The sequence below is a fragment of the Fukomys damarensis genome, unplaced genomic scaffold (assembly GCF_012274545.1).
Source record: "Fukomys damarensis isolate Sample0158 unplaced genomic scaffold, DMR_v1.0_HiC HiC_scaffold_19, whole genome shotgun sequence".
Lineage (NCBI taxonomy): Eukaryota > Metazoa > Chordata > Mammalia > Rodentia > Bathyergidae > Fukomys > Fukomys damarensis.
In genome coordinates, this window is record NW_022900931.1 from 59921175 (window position 1) to 59942656 (window position 21482).

At 41.9% G+C, this 21482-nt stretch overlaps 1 long non-coding RNA gene across 2 annotated transcripts in view; it reads left to right on the top strand.

The window, feature by feature from the left end:
* Window positions 1-21482, top strand: part of LOC104855575 — a 47411-nt gene that overhangs the window by 25709 nt on the left and 220 nt on the right. The window contains exons 3-4 of one of the 2 annotated variants that reach the window (XR_778438.2): window positions 949-1097; window positions 1256-1350. This is a non-coding gene — a long non-coding RNA (uncharacterized LOC104855575). Of the gene's footprint in view, window positions 1-948; window positions 1351-21482 lie in introns of both variants that reach the window. The other variant, XR_778437.2, reaches the window with a different exon arrangement.

Here is a 21482-nt window from a genome sequence, read left to right on the forward strand (position 1 = left end):
CTGTAAATCACTGAGTCCTTCAGGATTTGTCCCCCAGTGATTTCTGGGTTGTGCTGATCTCCTTGTGGAGATGATTACATCAGAGGTCTACTAGTCCTGAGGCATAGCATGGGTATGATGATTTTGCCTGGAGTAGTTGGGCATGACCTGCCCTGCCCATGAAGAGATTTGTTATGGGTGCAAAGCAGCAGCTCTGAAGCCTGACACGAGATCAAGCCAAACTCTGCACCTGATACTCATCTCACATGGAACAAGTTGAGCCTCCCACTTGATTCCAATCTTCTACCATGACATCAAGGGGGATCACCTGGGTTAAAGATGAAAGGAGATATAAAAAGACCGCAGCACTGACTTTGTGTCGCTCCCCTCTTGCTCTTGCCATTGTCTTTTCTGTTTGCAGGATGTGTCTCTGTCTTCAAAGCACCCTTTTCTCTTTGAACAACTATTTTATGCTTATTTTCCTTTTTCTTATTCTTTTTGCCCAAATAAATGTTCATCTTTCACATTCACTGATTGTTCCACCCAATTCATTGAATGGTACAATAAGAACCTGGAAAATACTGCTCACCCCCCAAACACCCAGTAACAATCCTGTTATTCTTTGTGTACAGTTCCAGGATCTGAATGAGGCTGCAGATGAAAGTCTGAGTCACAGAACTTTCCATCACCACCTCAATTGTCTAGGCTTCCCAAACAACTTTTACTTCAGTAAGAAACTCCTGGTCTGTAGCCAGCAAATACAGTCAAACTCTATATCTGGTCATGGTGCTAAAGTGATTATTCTGAAAGTACACATAGTTTTCCTTCCTGAATTGTTGAAGTTAGCTCACATAATCCATGGTAAATCAGTTGAGTGGTTGCATTATTTAGACACTGCTCAGCTGCAAAGCCTTCACTAAGCAGCTGACTCTTGTGTGACTGTGTATAAGAGATGATCTTCTCCATGAGTTGATTGCAGCTCCAGTTACCAACAGCTTAATCTGAGGATCCACGAGCCACCCACATACAAAGGAATATGGAGAAGATAAAATACTGTGCATTCTGGTGTATATTCAAACACCCAAACCAGTAAACGTGTGTCTCCACATCTTTCTGAGGTAGGTAGCAGAGCGAAGTGATGAAAACAGAAACTGTAACCACACTGCGTTCTACCTCTAGCATCTCTTGTGACCTTAGGGAAGTTCTCACCCTGTCTGTGCTCTCCCCACTCCTAAGTGGATTATTCTGTGTAAAGCACTTCATGCTTTCCCATTAGGGCTGGAACAAGGACCCAAGATGAGTGCCAAGTATCTCAGCACAGCAAGAGCAAGTTGCCGGAGTCAGGAATGTCTGTGATGGCACTACCTCAAGGTCAGGATTGAATAGATGCCCTTTGTTAGCCCTATTTTGAGTCAGAAGAATAGGTAGAGGGGCGGGATATGGTGGCTTTGATTTTCAGTCTCAGATAAAGCCATGCCATTGTCCCACCTTTTTGCCTATGGGGTGATTCAGCCATCCCCATCCCCTAAGTTAGAATCTTTGGTGGTGGCGAGTGATTTGTGTGGCTTTGCAGGCAAGATGATGATTTCTCACTGTTTATTTATTTGTGTGGGAATTGAATGCATGGCTTTGCATTTGGTAGGTATGCACTGTGTGTCTGAGCTACACCCCTGGCTATGGTTTCCCACTTTAAATAAAAGAGAATGAAAGAGGAGGGCGTAAGATGTGGAAACATTCATTTTTATATGGGGCCTCACCATTGCCAGGGGCAGGGAGGGTGCAGACCACAGTGATGGTGGAGACAGAACTGACAGACCCAAGCCTGGAAGACCTCCACCAACTGGACCCAACTCTGCACTTCTGGAGCTCAGAGTTTGCAGGAAAGAAGAAGGAGAAGGAAAAGGAAGGATGGAGGTAGGGAAGGAGAGGCAGAGAGACAGACAGACAGACACACACATGCACACACACAGAAAGAGAAAGGAGGGAGTGTTAAGAGTCACAAGGGGCAGAAAAAGCATGCAACAATGAGAAACACAGACCATAAAAAGACAAGGAGAGAAATATTGAGTTCACAGAGGCAGGAGTCCAAGACAGACAGTCTCTCCTGGCTGTGTCCTAATGTTACCAGTTCACATTTCATTGTCTTTCTGCACCTGTTCCACCCCTACATCTGTGTCTCACTAGTTGTTATCTTTCTCATCTCCTCTGCCTACTTCTTTCACCATCTCTGTTTCTATGGCTGTCCTTGAAGAGAAGAGGTGAAGGAGAAAGATGCCGAACATCTGTAGGCCATACATATGCACACCCATGCCCATGCAGACTCACACACGAGCACACACTACCTCCACAGCACAAATACAAAAATACTGCTCCTCTCTGTCAATCTGAAGTCACAATGAGTGGTCCCATTTTCCCATAGAAACAACCATTGCATGGAGAACACATGCATAAAAATGGTCTGTAAGAAACTGGACATCGGGCAATAAAGGACAATGATCCCTGAGAGATGGGAAATGAGATAGCTACCATACAATGGCATCAGAGGATGGCCTTAGAAGTTTTCCAGGCTGCAGTGCAGGGAATAAGAGCCAGGTGGAGCACCATGTAATACCTTAATCAAGGAGAAGGGTTGTAGAGTCTGCGGGGACCAAGATGACAGGAGAGAGGACAGATTCAGAGCTGCACATAGAGGGAATTTGTGAGCTGTAAGCTCTTCAGAGGGTCTTATAATGAGTGCTCAATTCCACTTATTGTGTGTGTGTGTGTGTGTGTGTAAATGATCTGAAGATGCAAAAATCTTTTGAAATAATTATGTAAAATAGCAAGGCATGGAGGTGTATAACTGTCAGTCGGACTGAAAGAAATTCATGCAGCATTGAGACTCAGGGAAGTTTTGCCTGGTGATAAGGAATAGTTAGGTGTAGACTGAACCCTTTTCACAACTTACCGAAAAAAAATATTACAATCAAGCTTAAACAAGTATTTCTGGATTCTCCAACACTGAGCCTACTGATAGGATGCCATCTCAATCTATATGTTGATAAAAGACAGGCGTGGCTTTGGGAGTTCTTATGAAGATCAAGGACCTTATGAACAGTCTGTAGGGTGTCTAAGTCATGAATTAGACATTGTAGCAAAGGGACGTGCTCATTTGTTAGAGCTGTAGCTGCTGTAGCTCTCTCGGTACCAGAGGCAACCAAGCTAATTTTAGGCAATGATTTCACCGTATATGCACCTCACAATGTGGCAGGACTTCTTTCTTTCAAAAGGAGCCTATGGCTATCCGACAACCAACTTCTTAAACAGCAGCCTCTATTTCTAGAAGGACCAGCCATTCAAATAAAGACATGTTTCCTCCTGTGAACATTCTACCAGAAAAAGAAGAAATTCAAGCTGAATCATATGATTGCAAATAGGTAATTCTTCATACGTACAAAGCCAGAGAAGACTTGTTAGACGCACCTCTCATGATTCCAATTGGACATTCTTCTATGATGGCAGTTCCTTCATGAAAAATGGGCCAAGGCAGTCAGGGTATGCAGTAGTGATTCTGCATCAGACACTTAAAAGTTCCTCACTTGTCCCTGATACTAGTGCCCAGCTAGCAGAACTCATAGCTCTGACCAGGGCTTTACAATTCAGGAAAAGACAGAAAGTCAATATTTGTACTGGTAAATAATATTTATACTGATTCAAAGTCTGCTTTCCTGGTGCTGCATGCTCATGCAGCCATATGCAAAAAAAAGACAAATTATCTAACAGCCAATGGATCTCCCATAAAGTATCATAAAGACATAAAGTATCTCAAGATAATCAGTTGGCTGTTGAAGCTATAGAAAAAGCTGCTTGTGGGCCATCCTTTCAGGCACTCCTGATCTGGGAAGGGTCCCTTAATCATACTTGATACAAATATAAACACTATTAATAACCCTTGGCATAATCACAAATTTTCTAGGAACATCACTAAAGCCTCTCTATAGTCACTAATAAGACTCCTACTAAGTAAGAGTAAGGGTCCTATCATGGAAGCCAACAATCATAGACATCAAGATGGCTATTTTCAGATATGGAATGATTAGATAAAATTAACTCCAAATATAGGACCACTTAGTAGAAAGTCACTCTTATATTGAGAACAAAGATATCACTCCTATTCTTTTTGTTGTTGTTGTTGAGAGAGGGTTTTGTCTTGTGGTTCAGGCTGGCCTTGAACTCACTGTGCAGCCCAGGCTGACCTTAAACTTGCAGTGGTCCTCCTGCCTCAGCCTCCTGAGTGCTGTGATTACAGGTGTGCACCACCAAACCTGGAAATCACTCCTATTCTCACTGGCCTAAACTGGGGATAAACACCCCCTGAACAATATATACACACCACAACTTTACAGGTCAAAGACTGGTTTATGACATACTGGTTTAATCACCCTAGAGAATTAGAGGAGAATCCCTCAACAGCACTCATTGGTCCTGTGGAGCCAATTTGTGGCCCTAGTTACCTGATAAGTGGATAGGGAGATGCACACTGAGATTTGTATTGTTACAAGATAGGAGTGTCAAAAATATTGACAAAGCTGCAAACTTACCCGATCTACATCAATGGTCCAGCAGTGTGTTTCACTGGCATGATCATTTGGGTTCTATCTCTGTCCCTTCCTTAGGATAAGAAGATGTCATGCAACACATGAAGGGCTTAGCTAGCTATACTCAACAGGCTTTAAACAACACAGTGACTGTCTCTCTCTCCGAAATAAAGAAATAGAATTAAAGAAACAAGCCATCCTTCAAAATCGGATGGTATTAGACACCTTCACAGCAGCACAAGAGGTGCTTGTGCAATTATAAAAGCTAAATGTTACTTGTCCATTCCTGATCCTTCTGCTATTTCAGTGGATATTAAATGACAGGTTAATGCCTTGCCAGGTACTAAAATTTCCTGGACTTTCTCCTTACCCTTATTGTGAGAGGCTATTACTGACTCTTTCTGGTGGAAACATTTGTTGGTTGTACCAGGGATAGTGTTGTTGATCTTATTATTTGGCCCATGAATACTTAACTGTTTCTTTGGTCTTATCTCATCCAGATTTAAAGCTTATCTTATCTAAGATGAGAAGGCCTGATGTCTATTGAGGGACTTTAGACAGATCCTCTAGAGAGTATCTCTGACTGCCGATCACAGCTACAACCCTCTTCATGTAGAAGTAACCAGAATAGTCATTGCCTCTTGCCTTCTCACAGCAGTAAGGTGTGCCTTTTCAGAGGGGGGAATATTATAGACAGCTAAGTTAGGTAGTCAGATGGGATAGGCTCTTGGAGTCAGTGCAGAAGATAACACACTACAACTGTGGCTGGAGCCACATCTGTTGAAGGCGAAGCCTCAAAATAGAGACAGAATGACCAGACCTACATGCCTCCCCAAAGGAATAAGCAATAAATTGAAGATTGTATTATAATTGGTATCACATAGTCCAATAAAGTCTAGCTAGACATCAGTCACCCAGATGGTTAAAAGACTTCCTGACCCATCTATTCCTGAAAGGATTTTCGTCCTCTCCACATATACTTGCTACATGACCCACTTCCCCACTGGATCAGTATTACTTAAGAGGCTATATTTGTAATCTTATTGATTGATCACCATTTTGACCTATGTTGTACCTACCTTGTGATTTTTACCCACCTCGTGATTTTTGCCCTGTGAAACTTTGTGAAGTGCACTTGCAGAAACCCACTTCTGGGTCTCCTCCTATCTCTCAGGAGCTATATCTCTCAACAAAAATTTCCTACTTTTGACCTCTGTTGTTTTCTACGATTCATTCTTTGACTTCAGGGAACATGAGCTCAGTCTGTGTGACATCTAGTAGCTTGGGAGTTATAGTATTTCCTCTGTATCTCTCTGCTGTCGCTTTGTTGTGTAGTGGTGAGTTTAATTCTCAGTAGACTTTATAGTTTAATCTCCTATAGTTAGTGAGTGATGACTCTGCTAATACTGAATTTGAGCTGGAAGGATCTGTTTTGTCAGTAGGCTTTGCAAGAATGCAGTCCTTCTGGTAGTTCAGGAAGATGTTATAGGTAGCAGAGGAGTTGTGGTGTATACTCTGTGGTGAATCCTGTAGTCTCATCAGCAATACATACTCTGAAAGCATGTGGAAGTGAGCTAAGATGAGGTCCCTCATATGTGTGGTGTCCACAATGTTTATGTCAATTCTTTCTGCTACTGCTAGAAGGCTGACTGAGTCCAACCCCCCAGATGTGCTACTGCTAGAAGGCTGACTGAGTCCAACCCCCCAGATGTGCCTATCTGGGGATGAATCACCAGATAGGGTTTTTTTGTTCCTTATTCTTCAATTTGAAATATCTACCCCAGTTTGAACAGTCAGTTCTTGGCCAGAGGAAGGTGCAATGTTTCTCAATTGTGCTGGATCTGTAGGTCAGTGACAAAGCATCTACTTGTGTGCTCAAATTTACAGGCTTGATCTCCAGGACCAGAGAAGAAGACAATTATCTGCAGTAAGAACTGCAATATAAAACCAAATCAGGTATAGAAATACAGTAAAACCTGATTAAAAACAACAGCAATGGGGCCAGTGATTTAGCTCAGTGGTTCTGTGGCCTGCCTCACAAGCACAAGATCCCGAATTTGATCCCTGCTGCCAAAAACAAAAACAAAACAAAAAACCCCAGCAACTACAACACCATTAACAGCAGGTATTAAAGAGATAAAAATATTGTAGAATAAGCTAGAAAGTTAAAATTCATAGAAGCAAAATTACTATTTAAAAGGTAACAGGAGAAATGTAAGAAGAGGGGATAGAAGGGGAAAAGATTTTTTTTAAAAAAGGAAAAGAAGAGAAAACAGAAAATCTAATTAAAGAGTAGAGATAAAGTCATATAAGTAAAATTATATAAATGTAAGGGAAAAATTTTTTTAAGTCCTCGTAAAAATTCCTCCTAGAAGAGGAAATTGGCTTGGAAACACATTTCTCTGTGTTTCTAAAACTAGAATATTGCAGATACAGGAAGAGTAGTGGATCACAGCTAAATCCATTTGTAATTCTTGGCTCCCACTGAGCAGGTCAGTGCCCTATGAAGCCTGAATCTTGCTCCACATGTTCCATCTGGCAGGTTAAGTGCGCATGGTCCACGTCAGGACAGCATTCCCTGAGAAACTTCATGAACGCTTCCTTGGAAGTTCAGGGAAAATCAGAGCCACTTGCAAGCTTTTGTTGCCGGGTGAGCTTTGGTGATTATGTGGATCTGCAGCCTGTGTGCACACTCACTGCTCTGTAAGGAAGTGTGGTGAAATCTGGTGCTGCTGTGAGCCATGCCAAGCTCTGGCGGTTTTGGAGCCAGCTGGGTGGGTGCACACTCACTGCAGAGGCCTTCAATCTATGTACCCAGGGCCAAGACTAATGTCCATGCCTTGGAAAAATAGTCCCATTACTGAATTTTGTGCTGGGATTGGAGGGAAGAACTGGTTGATCTGCCGGTGCTGGCACTGTGTTCTCATGCTGGGTCTCCATGTGAAAACATACATGAAAAGGCTGGTCCCTCTTCATAGAGGACAGGACCACTGGCCACTGTGTCCTCACCAGCCATCCCCCCACCACTGCTGATCAAACCCCTTAATGGGTATGTGAAAAATACTCTCCCCCAAGACTGTCTCTCGTAGTTATCCTCCAATCAATCACAGAGGCAAGGTGTCCCCCAGAGCCTCGAACTATAATTGTCTTGTGTTTTCTGATCTTCAGGGTAGTACAGTCCCTAACAGTAGGACCCTTCTTGAGATGGCTCCTGGTTATAGCATTCTTAGAAATGCTAAAAGACAGTGAGAGATGCAACAGATTTTCTTCCTATCTTGTTATACAGACAATTGGCCATTTCCAGACCAAATCCTCATATCGAATTAAAAGCACCATGGGCTTCTCCTTCAGCTAGGACTGCATCTGCTGTTGTTATTAGAATTGCCTGCACTCTTCAGCTTGCCTTTCACTTGGGATTTTGGGTTCCCCTCTTTCCAACAGGGCTCTAGTTTTGAAGTTGTGAACTGCTTCGTAGTTATGTCTGAGTTGCCTGTTCACTTCTCTGTACTGGTTTGTTTTTCTATCACCTCTTTCCTGGCTCTTGGAGCTCTTCTTCTCTTTCTTTCCTGGGACATTGTTTTTTCTTTGTTGTCCTGGCTCTTCTTACTTGCCGAGCTGTGGGAAGGGTACTTGTGTTCCACCATTTTAGCTGCAAGGATCATTATTCTCTCAAATATTTCACTTTAAAAGGTGAAGGGGATTAAACTGACTCATGTGAGAGCAGACAGGAAATTCTGAAACTCTTATCTGCATTTTACAGCTTATCTCAGAGCAAGACAGCCCTGTGTTTAGAAAGCCCTGGCAGCATAGGTATTCAGGCCTTTCCTGAGGAGAACATGCAATGACGTGCACTTCTGTGCATGAACATAATAGCTATGTATTGGTCCAAACTTCTCCTGGCCTTATGTGAAAGTGTTTCTCTCTCACACAGCACATCACTGAGAGACCCAATTCCTGCATCCCAGGCTGACTCTGAGTCAGACACAGTGGTCTTACCTGGTGGGGGCATGGAATATGATGCTCTAGTGTGCAAGCAGTGTCTGAATGAGCTAGAGTGTGGATAAGTGTGTGGTGAAGCCAGGCTGATTGCCTGCCAGGGCTATGGAAAATTTCCTGAATGGAGCTTCTGTAGGGGTGATTGTCTAGAATCCTTCCCAAGGGGTCTGTACATAGATATGTTTTCGCGAATTTGCTGGGTACCTGTGTTCTTTGGGGCCTCAGCTGATTACCTAAACTTTTTAAGTCAGCTTTTCGGCATGAGAAGTGTTCCTCCTTGGATGGGTTTGTGGATAAGTGAGGACATCATGGGATACTTTTACCACAGAGCTTACACAGACTACTGCTCAATGAATCATAGCTGTCATTATTATTATTATTATCATTATACAGAGTGTATGGTTTCCATTTCTCTCATTCCAGTTTGAAGACTCTACCTTTTGCAAAGTGATAAGCTTGTTCTGTTTCTTTTCCTTGTCTTATCCATCTTGACCCTTCATTTCCATGGAATATTGGCCAGTGTCCTTGGCCACATCCCTACCACTAGGCCACCATGGTCCCTCCCTTTTCCCTGGCCCTCACCAATTTGCCCAGCCCTGGCTCACTCCTGGATCAGTGGGGCAGGAAGCTATGGTTTCCTGCTGCTCATGAAGCACCCAGTTGTGGAGGATAAGGCTGAGGGAGTGCGGAGACAAGGAACACAGACCCTCCTAACTCCTATGAGCTTGCAGCAGTGACTTCACCTCTTCCTCGCTCTGGACTCCTCTACACACCGTGCTGTGTACAGATTAGCAGAAACAGAGTCTCACTAGCTATTAAAATATTGGCATTGTCTGAAATGAGCTGTAAATTCTCCTCTGCGGAAACCACTTGATGCCAAATTCCCTCTGCCCAGGGCCACTCTGAATAATTTTCTCTGCTACTCTCTCCACAATTCTTGCATGAACATAGTAACAAGAGTTGTTTGGATAGTGTGATGGCCATCTGTTGTGAAAGCTCCATATACATGCATACATACTTGCCCTGCATATAGTTTTATGTATTTGGACTGTTGTTCCTGCTCTGAGGCTCCTGGATGCCAAAATATATTCCACTTCTCCCCCAGTCAAGATCCATGAGGGGATTGACCAAGTGATTGGCAGGAACCGACAACCCCAGTTTGAGGACCGGACAAAGATGCCTTACATAGAGGCAGTGATACATGAGATCCAAAGATTTGCAAACCTTGCTCCCATGGGTGTGGCTCTCAGGATCACCAAGAGCAGCACATTTCAGGACTTTTTTCTTCCCAAGGTGCTGCCCTGCCCACCCTAGAGGAATATCTAATCACTGTCTGGAATCCCAATACCCCATCTCCATTAGATTTTCCATGTCCTAGTTCTTCAATCAAAGAACTCCTTAATCGCTATGCCCCTGTAGCTTTTCCACAAATAATTTCCTATTTTCTGTGTTTCCACCAGCCTTAATGCATTCAAGAATTTGAATGAGATACTTTGAGACACACATATTCAGACATTCCAGTAATTTGTTAATGGAGAAATTCAGGTTTTGAGCAATTGAGGTGAGGCTGTAATTGTGGATCACCTGTTTACATGTTCAGGCATTAAGGTTGGCTAATTTGTGGTCAGTTGTCCAGTTGGATCTTTTTGTGCTTAAAGTGGGGGCTGAGTTTCTGGTATTCAGGTATAAAATGGGGCTGTAGTTCAGGTGTTTGAGTAGGGAATACTTGCTCTGGTGTTTAGATATTCCAATGGACTACAGAGGGGCATCTCCATAAGGTGTGAATTGGGCTGGGTTGGAATATTAGTGCTTGGAGGAATAACATGCCCAAGTAATTACATGTTTAGTTATCTTTGTTCTGATACCTGTGAAGTACTTCATGTAGTTAAGTGGGATGAGTATCAGACACTTGTCTATGGGCTGGTTTGATACAGGTGTATGGAACTCAAATTATTTTGGTAACCTAAAATTTGCAGCATCAAGTTTCAGAAATGGCTGAGGTGGTCAATTATCAGGTGTTAAAACACTCAGAAAGCCTGGCATGTAAAGGTACAAGATCCCAGTAATGAATGTAGCTGTACTGTCTACCTAGAATGTACCAATAAATTAAATAAAAAAAAACATTCAGAAAGACTAAGCAGGGAGCATCTGATCAAATTAAGGTAACTTGGGATGGGACCACCTGCCCAGATCACAGGTTATCTTGGGGCCATCTATTGAGATATCTAGACATCCTTGGAGATTGGGTATTGGGCCCCTGTCCTAGTATGCTGCAACTGGTCAGTTGCCCGACAGTGGGGGCTGGCGTGGAGAGGACTTTGTAGGACGCTGGAAGCTTGGGACCTCTGTTGCCCTCTGGGTGCTGTTGTCAAGTTGATTGGGGGGATGGAAGGCAAACCAAGAATATGTTACCTGCCTTTGAGGTGAAGCTGAAAATTTCGTGATTCCTGCCATCATCTGTAGCAATGAAAGGAACTCTTTGTCCTCATAGTCAAAGCGGTCTCCAAAGATAATGGAATTCATGACATTGGAGACTGCTTTGCTCAGGTAGAAGGTGGGATCGATGAAGGCACCTGAAGAATGGCATGGAGTCAGGGAGATACAGGAATGCGGAGCAAACCAGTTGGACAGTGTGATGTCAGTCTGACAATTTCGGGAGAGCACAGCAGTGTTGAGTCAAATTGTTATCAATGGACCTCAGATCTGGGAAAGCAGGAGCCTTTCCCCAGTATGTCCCCATTTCACTTCACATGGCACAGGTCCTTACCAGGTGTTTTCCTTCTCTTTCCCAAGCACTCTAGGGCCCCTGCTTACCATGTGTGGCCTGAATGGTCTCGACAAAGTATCCTGCTTCTTCCTTGATTTGCTCCTCAATGCCACACTTGCCCACACCAAAGTCCCTCAGTGTACTAATGGAGAAAGTCTGAAGTTGCTTGGATCACTCCCCATTGCTGAATGTCACGCTTGAGGAGGTGACTGGAAAGCTAGAAACAGGTCAGAGAAAGGTTGGGAAGGCCACAGACCACCCATGAAGGGGCTTCCACTAGGAAAGGACTGGGGGGATGGATACAGATCAAGAGTAAGAGAGTGTCAGAGCTACAAATTCAGAGCCAGAATCAGACATATATGAAAAGGGATCAGATGTATATAACTGATTTGGAAAAAGGTAATCAAAAGAAGGAAGATACAGGGGTCAGGGATTTAGCTCAGTGATTCCACCTGCCTCAAAAGTGCAAGGTCCCGAGTTTGATCCCCAGTACAAAAAAAAAGTTGGGGGAAACACAGAGATGCAAGACAGATGTAGAGAAACAATGGTACAGAGACACTTCAGTGGAAGGAGGAAGGAAAGAGTGAAGGGAAAGATGGAGAGAGGGAAAGGTAGGGAGATTATTTTTACAGCTGTGAATTAATGCAAAATTATGAAAAATTATAAACTAAGCTAGAGAAACGAGAAAAATAGCAAAAGAGAAATGGAAATCTTCTGAAAGTAGAAATTGTCCCAAGGGCAATGCAACTTTGAAACAGATATTGTATGAGATTCTGCCAGAGGAAGAAGAAAGGGAGGGGGAAAAAATCACGGGGAAGCACAGAAGCTGAAGACAAGAAACAAAGACATCAGGTAAAGTTAGAGGAGCAGGATTCCACTACAAGAATCAGAAGAGGTTCTAAGAGATGGATAGATCCAGAGGATAAAGCATGTACTGAGAGAGAACAACGAGACAGGAGCAGAAAGACCAGGTGAGACAGCAGGACAGAAAAGCTCTAGAACTAGTTGGAGACTGATATAGGGAGAGGTAATGTTTGGAAGTAGGCGAGTCAGCAGAGAAGGCTGGGGAAGCTGTGGCCGCAAAGTCTGCCCAGCCACTTTTTCCCTCTTGGTGTTCCACTCATCATAGCCTTTGAAGAACCAGTTGAAGATGGCCTGCTCACCTCTCCCACTAAATTCCTCAGCTTAATCCACTAGAGCTCCTTTTATTACATCGTATCCACACAGCACCACCACCCTGTGAAGCCCCAGGTAGATGGTGAACACAGGGCCATAGTGCTTGCTGATCTGATGGGAGTGGGTAGGAATGATTAGATGAGTTATTTCCACGAATAGGCCCAGTACCCAGAAGTCAGGTCCATTTTTCCCAGGCTCTGACATTCAAGGTACTGAACATGCCAAGAAATAGGTTTTCCTGCCCAGTATGTAGTTGCTGAACCTTCAAAATTCCCCCATCCTGAGACTGGTTTACACTGATGAATACCCTTTCACAAAGTCTCAGCACAGACTCCCATGTCCACCACATTCCACACATCCCCTTGCCTGTGGACACCTCTATGAGGCAGTTGTACATCTTCTTTGTATCCAGCTGCAGGTAGTTCCAAATGGAGGGCAGTGGGGTGGGTCCAGGAGGCAGATTTCCCAAGAGCCTCCTCTGTTTCCAAACAGACAGCAAGGCCCTTATACTTAAGCAGGCCAGCGGAGTCATCAGAAGCAGCCCTGGGGCCGGCATGGTTGCAATGAGATTGAGAGGTGGTTGATGGCTGAAATGTTTTTTATTTACACTCTCTGAGATGGAAGTGTGGCCTTTGTTCTTGTTTATATATTTGTTTAATTTCACCTCCCAATCACATCCTCAACATGCACCCAGCCTAGTTTGTGTCATCTGGAGGTAGGTGGGGGTGGGGCATCTGAGCAGATTCATAGGTAGTGTCTTACCACTCAATTTCTAGCCCTGGAAGAGGAAGAATCTGAGAACTGAAGATATATATGGGGTTAAGAAATTTATTAAAGAGTTGAAAACATTGGCGTTTTGCATGGTTGTGCAGCTGCGTTTTGGTGTTGGAATCCCAGGTTGAGAAGGGATTTCACAAAAGTCTATGACAGAGGAAAAACATTGGATTTCTCTGGATTAGACATGCATGTGGCTGCAGATTTGGGATTGTTAGTGAAGAGTGATATATGCTCAAGGGATTCAAGAAATGAGTCTCCAGGATTAGTTATTTAGGGTCTTAATGAGAAGGACCAGAACTATAGATAAGATATTCCTAAATCTCAGCCAGATTCTGGAGTCAGCACCTGAGCCTAGATGTTGACTGCTTGGCTCTGGCCCCATATACTGTCTGTTACCACCCAAATCTTTATGGAATCTTCAGGTGTGGACAGGATGGATTCCATAAGAGGTCACCTTATGGTGACCTTAGGTGACTGGGATAAAGGTTGATGACTGGAGGGACATTTCAGTGGAACATTTTGCGTAAGATGAGAACGTCACTCAGGGTCACAGTTTGCAAAGGGACTTGCCAAGTCTTGTGAAATACTAATAACAATCACATATATTGTGGAAAGTCCCAACTTCCCCGAGTACTAAGTTATAAAAAGCTCCATTAGATTTTTTTTTTTTTGGTACTGGGGATTGATCTTGGGTCCTTGTGCTTGTGAGGCAGGCGGCAGAACCACTGAGCTAAATCCCCAGCCCTCCCATTAGATTTTGACCCAGATACTTAGGGATGCTCACTAGCTTTGTTGGGTCATTTATATTATTGTTATTTTTTTTATTAATGTTTCCCATTTTACCTATGGGTGTACTTAGACAGAACACCGAGGCTGAGCATGCCACACATACATCAGAAGACTTTAAGCCAAAGTGCTTAAACTCCTGTCTGTCCTACTTTGCTTTTGCAGTTTCCCCATTTTGGGCTTTGTTTCCCCTCACAAGAAATGGCAGCATTTGGGAAGAGAATGTCATATTTGAAGGTGTTAATTGTCCTTTAGGGGTGTTTTATAGATTGTTCAGCGGTCTAATGAATAGCCATAAAAAACTCAAGCAGGAGAGACATGGGTAAACTCCAGGGCAAGGGACCAAAATTGACCTAGGTTGCTCAGGATTAGAACAGAGAAGGGATGAGTGGCCCTACCATCCTTCTGTCCTTGAAATTTTCCTTTAATATTAATAACAGTCACCTTTAGTGAGTTTTTTGATATTCCAGGAAGATTAGGTGATTGCGCACATTGTCTTTTAAAACTTTATACTAAAGGGGCTTGTAAATCATTAACCTCACTGAGATCACTGAGGTAGTAAGTGATGGAGTTGGGATTTGAACTCTTTCCTCTTCTCCTTTCATTTACTGGCCCAGCCCACACTAGCTCAGATTGAGAACAACATTAACTGCTTGTGAGTGCTGAGATTGACATGAACAGTACCTGGTAGACCCAGAGAAGGAGTGGCAACAGGCTGGGCTTTAGATTACCTGGAAGTAATATAGAATAGGCACTGGAGTAGGCAAACAGTTAATGTTATATATTATTCAATCTACCTCTGGTGCCAAGTGTGCTCTGAGTGTGAAGCAAACTGGTTATTAAGGTTACCTTCAAGAGAGCCTAAGGTCAGTGTTGGCTATGAGGTAGACCACAGCTGATTTTGACATGAAAATCACATAGAATGTGAACAGGAAATGTAGGGGCTTGAGATTGTCCTCAGGTAGACCTTGGCAAGGGCATCAGGTAGAGATTTGCCAGGCTTTGATGGTTGGCCCTCCCACAGTTGTTATTGTTGCCTCTTCCTCTTGACTTGTTCCCTTTATAAAGATTTAGTGACCTTCTTTGTTTCTCTTAAGTAGTTTTGGCTTGAAATTTACTTTGTCTGCAAATAAGATAGCTACCCCTTCTTTCCTCTGGGTTCCTTTCACATGGAGAACTCTTTTCCATTCTTTTACTTTCAGTCTATGAGTTTCTTTTTGAACTACATGCATTTATTGTATACAGCATATTGTTAGATTTTGCTTCTTTTTTCTTTTTATTGAGTTTATTGATACATTTTAGGTATACAGTACAGTTACATTCATTATTGGGATCTTGTACCTTTACATGTAGATTTTGCTTCTTTTTTCTTTTTATTGAGTTTATTGATACATTTTAGGTATACAGTACAGTTACATTCATTATTGGGATCTTGTACCTTTACATGTAGATTTTGCTTCTTAATGCATTCTGCCAGTTTATGTTTTGATTGGTGAAATGTGGTCATTAACACTGATAGTTATAACTGATGCAATATTGACTTATCTTTGTTGTGTTATTTTCCTGTTGTTGCCTCTTTTTAATTTTTTGCACCTCTCTCTGTAATTTATTGCCTTACCTGCCGGATTTGCTTTGTTGGGTCTTATGGAGTTGTGATCTTCAAGGTCTTTTTCTAGGATATTATATTATTTAGAATTGTTTGGACTGCTGGTTTGATTTTCATGAAGGTGTTCTTTGTAATGGATGTATCTTATTTCCCCATCAATTTAGGGAGACAGTTTTGCAGACATCAGTCTAGGTTGGAGGTTGTTTTCTTTTAGGGCTTGTAATACTTCGCTCCAGGCTCTCCTTGACTTGAGGGTTTGTGTCGAAAAGTGTGCTGTGACTCTTTTTTCCCCCCATTAAATTTATTGGCACATTTAAAGCAAACAGTACAGTTACATTTATCATTGAGATCTTGTACCTTTACATGATATAGCTTGGTTCTTATTTTTTCCCCATACCCCTGCCCTCCCTTCACCCCCTTCACCCTTCCATATTTACAAAGACTTTGTTTCTGTTTTTTTTCATTTTTCCACTTTTTATCTTTTCCCTTATTTCCTTTTCCCTCTCCTTCCCACTTCCCCTTTAGCCATTTTCTTTCTATTTCACATTCTCAATTATACCTTTTTAACCTTATTTACACTTTTATTTTTTCACACCAGAGTCTGCTGTGATTCTAGTCGGCTTTCCTTTGTATGTAATTTGTTTCTTTTCTCTAATTGCTCATAGTTTTTCATTCTTCTGTTGAATTTCTGAGGTCTTGATTATTAAGTCTAGGTGTAGATTTTTTTTTTGTGATCATGGCTATTTGGAGTCCTATAAGCCTCACTTATATGTATGTCAAATTCCTTGGCTCTGTTTGGGCAGTTTTCTGTCATTAATTATGTGAACAGGTTTTTTTTTTATGTCACTTGTACTTTCTACTGCTTTTTCGTGGATTCCTATCAGTCTTATATGATTCTTCTTTACATCATCTAGGAGCTGTTGGATTGATTTCTCATGTTCTCTTACTTTTTTCTAAAAGAGATTCTTCTTTTCATGGTCACTGATCACAATCCTTTTATATCTGAAATTCTGTCTTCATATCCTATCTTCTGTATCTGATATCATGTCTTCCAATTGGCTCAGTCTGTTATGTATACTTCCAAAGAGTTTTTAATCTCCTGTATATCTGTTTGAATCTGTTTCATGGATTCCATTTTTTTCCTATGCTGGGCATTGATGGTTTCCGTCTTTCCTCTGTTGGATATTCATGGCTTCTATCATGGTCCTGAGCTCATGTATTTTTTTTAATGTGTTTCTGTTCTAGTTTCTAATCATGTCTTTCATTCTGCTCAACATCTCTGTAGTTATCTTGGAAATTGTTTCTGTTTTCAGTTTTTCTAGAGTCTCATTCATCTGTTTCATTACTTTCTGCGCTGTCAATTCAGGATGTCCAGGTGGTTGATTATCCAACTTTTCTGCATCATTTCCTTCAGAATTTGCCTTTGATGAACAGGCAGCCTTTGTTTGTGCTTGTGCCTTGCTTGAATGTCTTCTCATTTCTATTTTTGTTGTTAGTACTGTCCTTGGTTTAATTCTTGGGTTAATACTTTGATCTTTCTGTTATAACTTGTCTTTAGGTTTTGAGTCTCTAATGACTCTGAGGCAATCTCATTTTCATTGTACCAGGAAGAACAACTGATTAAAGCAATTACAACACCAAATATTACAACCAGCAAAACAATACTATCAAGTGCAGCTTAGACAAATCACAATTTGTGGTGGTTATTAGTCTATCACCTTTAACTGTTTGAATTAAATCAAAATTGAGGTTAGAGCTCAGAACAAAGAGCTTTATGACCCCCTGTGCCTCTGTGGTATGAATCCAGGTATCAGCCCAGCCAGGAGGCCAGAGGCATGTGCGGGGGTGGGGGTGGGGACTGCAGGTGCCTGGGCTGCACCTCTCACTGTTCTTCTGCTGAGGCCCAGAGGGGTGGGGCTGTGGTCCCAGGCAAGCTCCACAGGGCTGTGCTTCTCTAATGTAGGTATCTTTCTGCTTTAGTTTCCTTCTGTCCACTCAGATGCATTGCTATATTCCATATATTTTATATATTGTTTTTGTTGTCACTTTTTATTATTTTACATAATGTATATAGTCTCTCATCCACTGTTTATTAAATAAATGTTGTTTAATTGTCATTGTTTAGTCATTTCACCATATATATATTAAAGTGCACCATAAATATGATATTTTATTTTCCAGTTAAAAGATATTTCAAGTATGAATTTTAAAATTCCCACATATTTGTGAATTTTGCAATGTCTCCCTGTGGCAAATTTGCTTTAGCAGTGTTTTTTGATTACTTGGCTTGTTATTTCCAGAATGAAGAATCATTTACTAAATGCAGATGGAACACTTTGTGAAAATTCACAAACCCAAATGTAGATAAAAATCTCAACCCTCGTGAATTGTACATTCCAGTAGAATGAAATATTTATGATTGTAATGTTACAGGATTTTAAAATAGATTTCATCTAAAGATACCTTTTGTGACTCAGAGTCATAGAGTGAATAATTCTGCTAGTCTACAATTCTGAGAATACCCAACTGTCATTTATATTATATGTACATTGCACCTAAAGCTTAGGAGCTTAAGGACCATGAAGAAAGAAAGACTATCTGAACCCCAAAGCTATCTTCACCAGAAGTCTCTGGTTCTTGGATCTCATCATTCCAAATCTCTGGTCTCAGTCATTTGGCATCCTAGAGAATTCCCTGCTGTAGAGACTGAACTGTGAGGGCAATGAGACAAGCTATGGGTCCCTTCTCCTCAAGCTGTTCCATGCACACCCACCTGAGGCTCATGATGAGAACCAATAGAGGCACCAGCCATGAGCAGAAGTGGAGAGTAAAATATACACAAAAATGAGTAAAGATGAAATCAGATGGGGGAGAAAAAAAGAAAGTGAGGCAGAGATAGGGAAGAGACAAGGGACAGAGGGAAGCAAGTAAAGGGGAAATGAGAGAAAAAGCTGAAAAGGAAGAGCCAAGGAAGAAGAAAAATAGCCTCTTATTACACTCTCGACAGTGTCTCTCATTATCTACAGCCTTTCGTTCCCATTCCCTATTTCTATCTCTGCTTCTCTGTCCTTGTATGAGCCACTCACTGTCTAGAAATTTCAGCCTCCCTGTCTCAATTTCTTTGGCTCTCCCCTCAGGTCTTTCTAGTGCACTTTAGTCTCTGTTACTCTGCACTATTTTTTTTCTCTTTATCTTTCACCTAATCTCTCTGACTGCCTGTAAGACCATTTTTTATTTTACAACTCTATAGGGGTAAGGCCTGGCTTTGCTGAGGAATAGAGGGAGAGGGAGGTTCCTAAGCACCCTTGCTCCCTTTCCTTTTCTAGACAATAAAGCATGACAAGTTTATACCAGAGAATGTAAAAGAAGAAGGGACCTCAGAGGAACTCACACCTATCTCCTGTAACTTAGAAATTAATATGATCCTATTCACAAATGTTACCAACTCATCAGTATATCAATAATTATTAGTGAGAGATCCATTGTGGTAGATTAGAGTAACCAGGGCACTCCATTTGGAGGACACTCACCAGGATCCGAAAGTATTCAGGAATAAGGCAATCACAAAGAAAATGTGGCATTTATACATAATGGAATTCCTCTCAGCTGCTAAGAATGACAATTTTGAGACTTCTGTTGGAGAATGAATTCCCTGAGAAAATATGCTGAGTGAAATAAATCAGACATAAAGGCTTTCATACCATATGCTATCTTTCTTTTGATTAAGGAAAAGTACAAAGAGCAAAATAAAGGAGAGATAGAAGGAAACAAGCAGATAGATCTCCTGCAAATGGGAAGGGGTTCAGGAGACTGAGGGCAAGGGGCAAAGAGGAGAGGAAGGGGAAGTAAGAAATATCAAGATATGCCATGGATATGGACCAAATAACTACAATGAATGCAAACATTACATGTCATAAACATGAGCTAAAAAGAATAATAAGACTCCCAGCATAGTTGAAGATTTGGTACTTAAAGCCTTTCAGAGCCAAGAGTGTCTGGACAAGTATAAAGTGGGTGTTGGTGACCAGACTGTGGCTTCTATCAATACTCCTGCAGTGCCTTAATGATACCCTGCTTTTTTCCATATTAATTATTTTTTCCTAATACTTATGTGATTCTTGCTTTCTTGTTCTCCCTCCTTACAGTAGGGCAAAGGCCTACTAGCTACTGTACCTTACCCAAGAGGCATATCTCATTGGTAAAACCCTCTCTCTCCAGTCCCCCCTTCTACTCTTAACTCATTCTGAGAATGAACATTGGGCTTGAAGGCCTGAAGTTTCCCATCAGAATGAGGCGTAGAAAGGAATTCCCAAATAAGTGTGCAAGGAGACCTCTGATAAAAATTCTAAGCACCATGAATTGCAAGCATCAGTGATCCAAATATTTTGAGTCCAAGGTTTAGGCATCTAAGATTCCAAGAATTTGAATTTTAGACTCAGTAGGATCTGATCATTGTGTTACTTCACAATTCTTAAGATTTCTCGAGTAGAGGTTGATGAAGCCCCCTAAAGAGATGTGCATATGGATCAATGTGGTTTGACTCTGATGCTGGGTCGTTAACCCACACATTAGTGATAATGTGTATTATCAATGGGTTCATCCTTATCTTCATTTTAGTGAGCAGGGGGAAGCCCATTCATAGAGCTTATGTTTTAAGACACAGATAAAATAAATTCAGAAATGTAACAATCACAGCTTATCATGAATCCTGTAGAGAACAGGAGACCCCTTCCCTTTCTTTGATCTATATCACATTCCCTATGATGGGGTGAGTTCCCTGTGTGTGTTTGGATGGGTAAGCTCGTGTGTACAGCACTTAGCTGTAGAAAGACAGAGATCCTAGGCTGATATATACAGCTGCTCAGATGGTGCACCACTCAAACACACTACACCAGAGGGATTTGTACTAACTCATTAGAGACCAGGCAAGAGATGATAAGACTGTCCTCTGGGTTTTACAGCTGATCCAAGATCCACTGGAAATCCCAACCCTTAGGACACCATGACATGATCTGTGTTCAAGCATATCCCGAAAAGATCATACAGTCATACACTTGTGTGCAATTCTGTCCATGAATTTATGTCTGATTTATTTCACTCAACATATTTTCTAAGGGAATTCATTCTCCAACAGAAGTCTCAAAATTGTCATTCTTAGCAGCTGAGAGGAATTTCATTATGTATAAATGCCACATACATTCATGGCTACGTGCTGAACCAATGTTTTCCTGGCTTTCTCTGGAACTGTTTGTCTCCCTCAGACACATCATTGGGAGGCCTAACTCCAGCTCCCCGATTGACTCTAGGCATGCACAAGTTGGTGAGAGTGGGGGTAAGTGTGTGGTGAAGCCAAGTCACCTGGCTGCCAGGACTCTAGAAAGAAAGGAGGAAAGAACCCAGACAAACCCTGGACAAGGCTGCTCAGATTGTGTGATCATATACTAAGCTCTTGTTTTATTTGTTGAAGGGGTGACTTGTTTTTCTTGCAGTACTGGGACTTGAACCCACGACCTTTCCACCAAGCTACATCCTCAGCCCTTCTCCCCTTTTTAAAATACAAGATCTTGCTAAGTGACTAAGTTGCCCCGGTTGGGTTCAAACTTGCTCCCGCCTCAGCCTTCCAGAGTGCTGGGATTAAAGATGTGCATCACCACATTGGGTTAAAGGGTGACTTTTAAAAATCTGCCCAAGTACAAGGGCACAGACCTGTGTTCAAAAATTTGCTGGGCACTTATGTTCTGTGAGACCATGGTGACTTAAACTGTCTAAAACTCAGCTTTGTCACCTGTAAAACAGGCATGAACATTTTTTCCCTTTG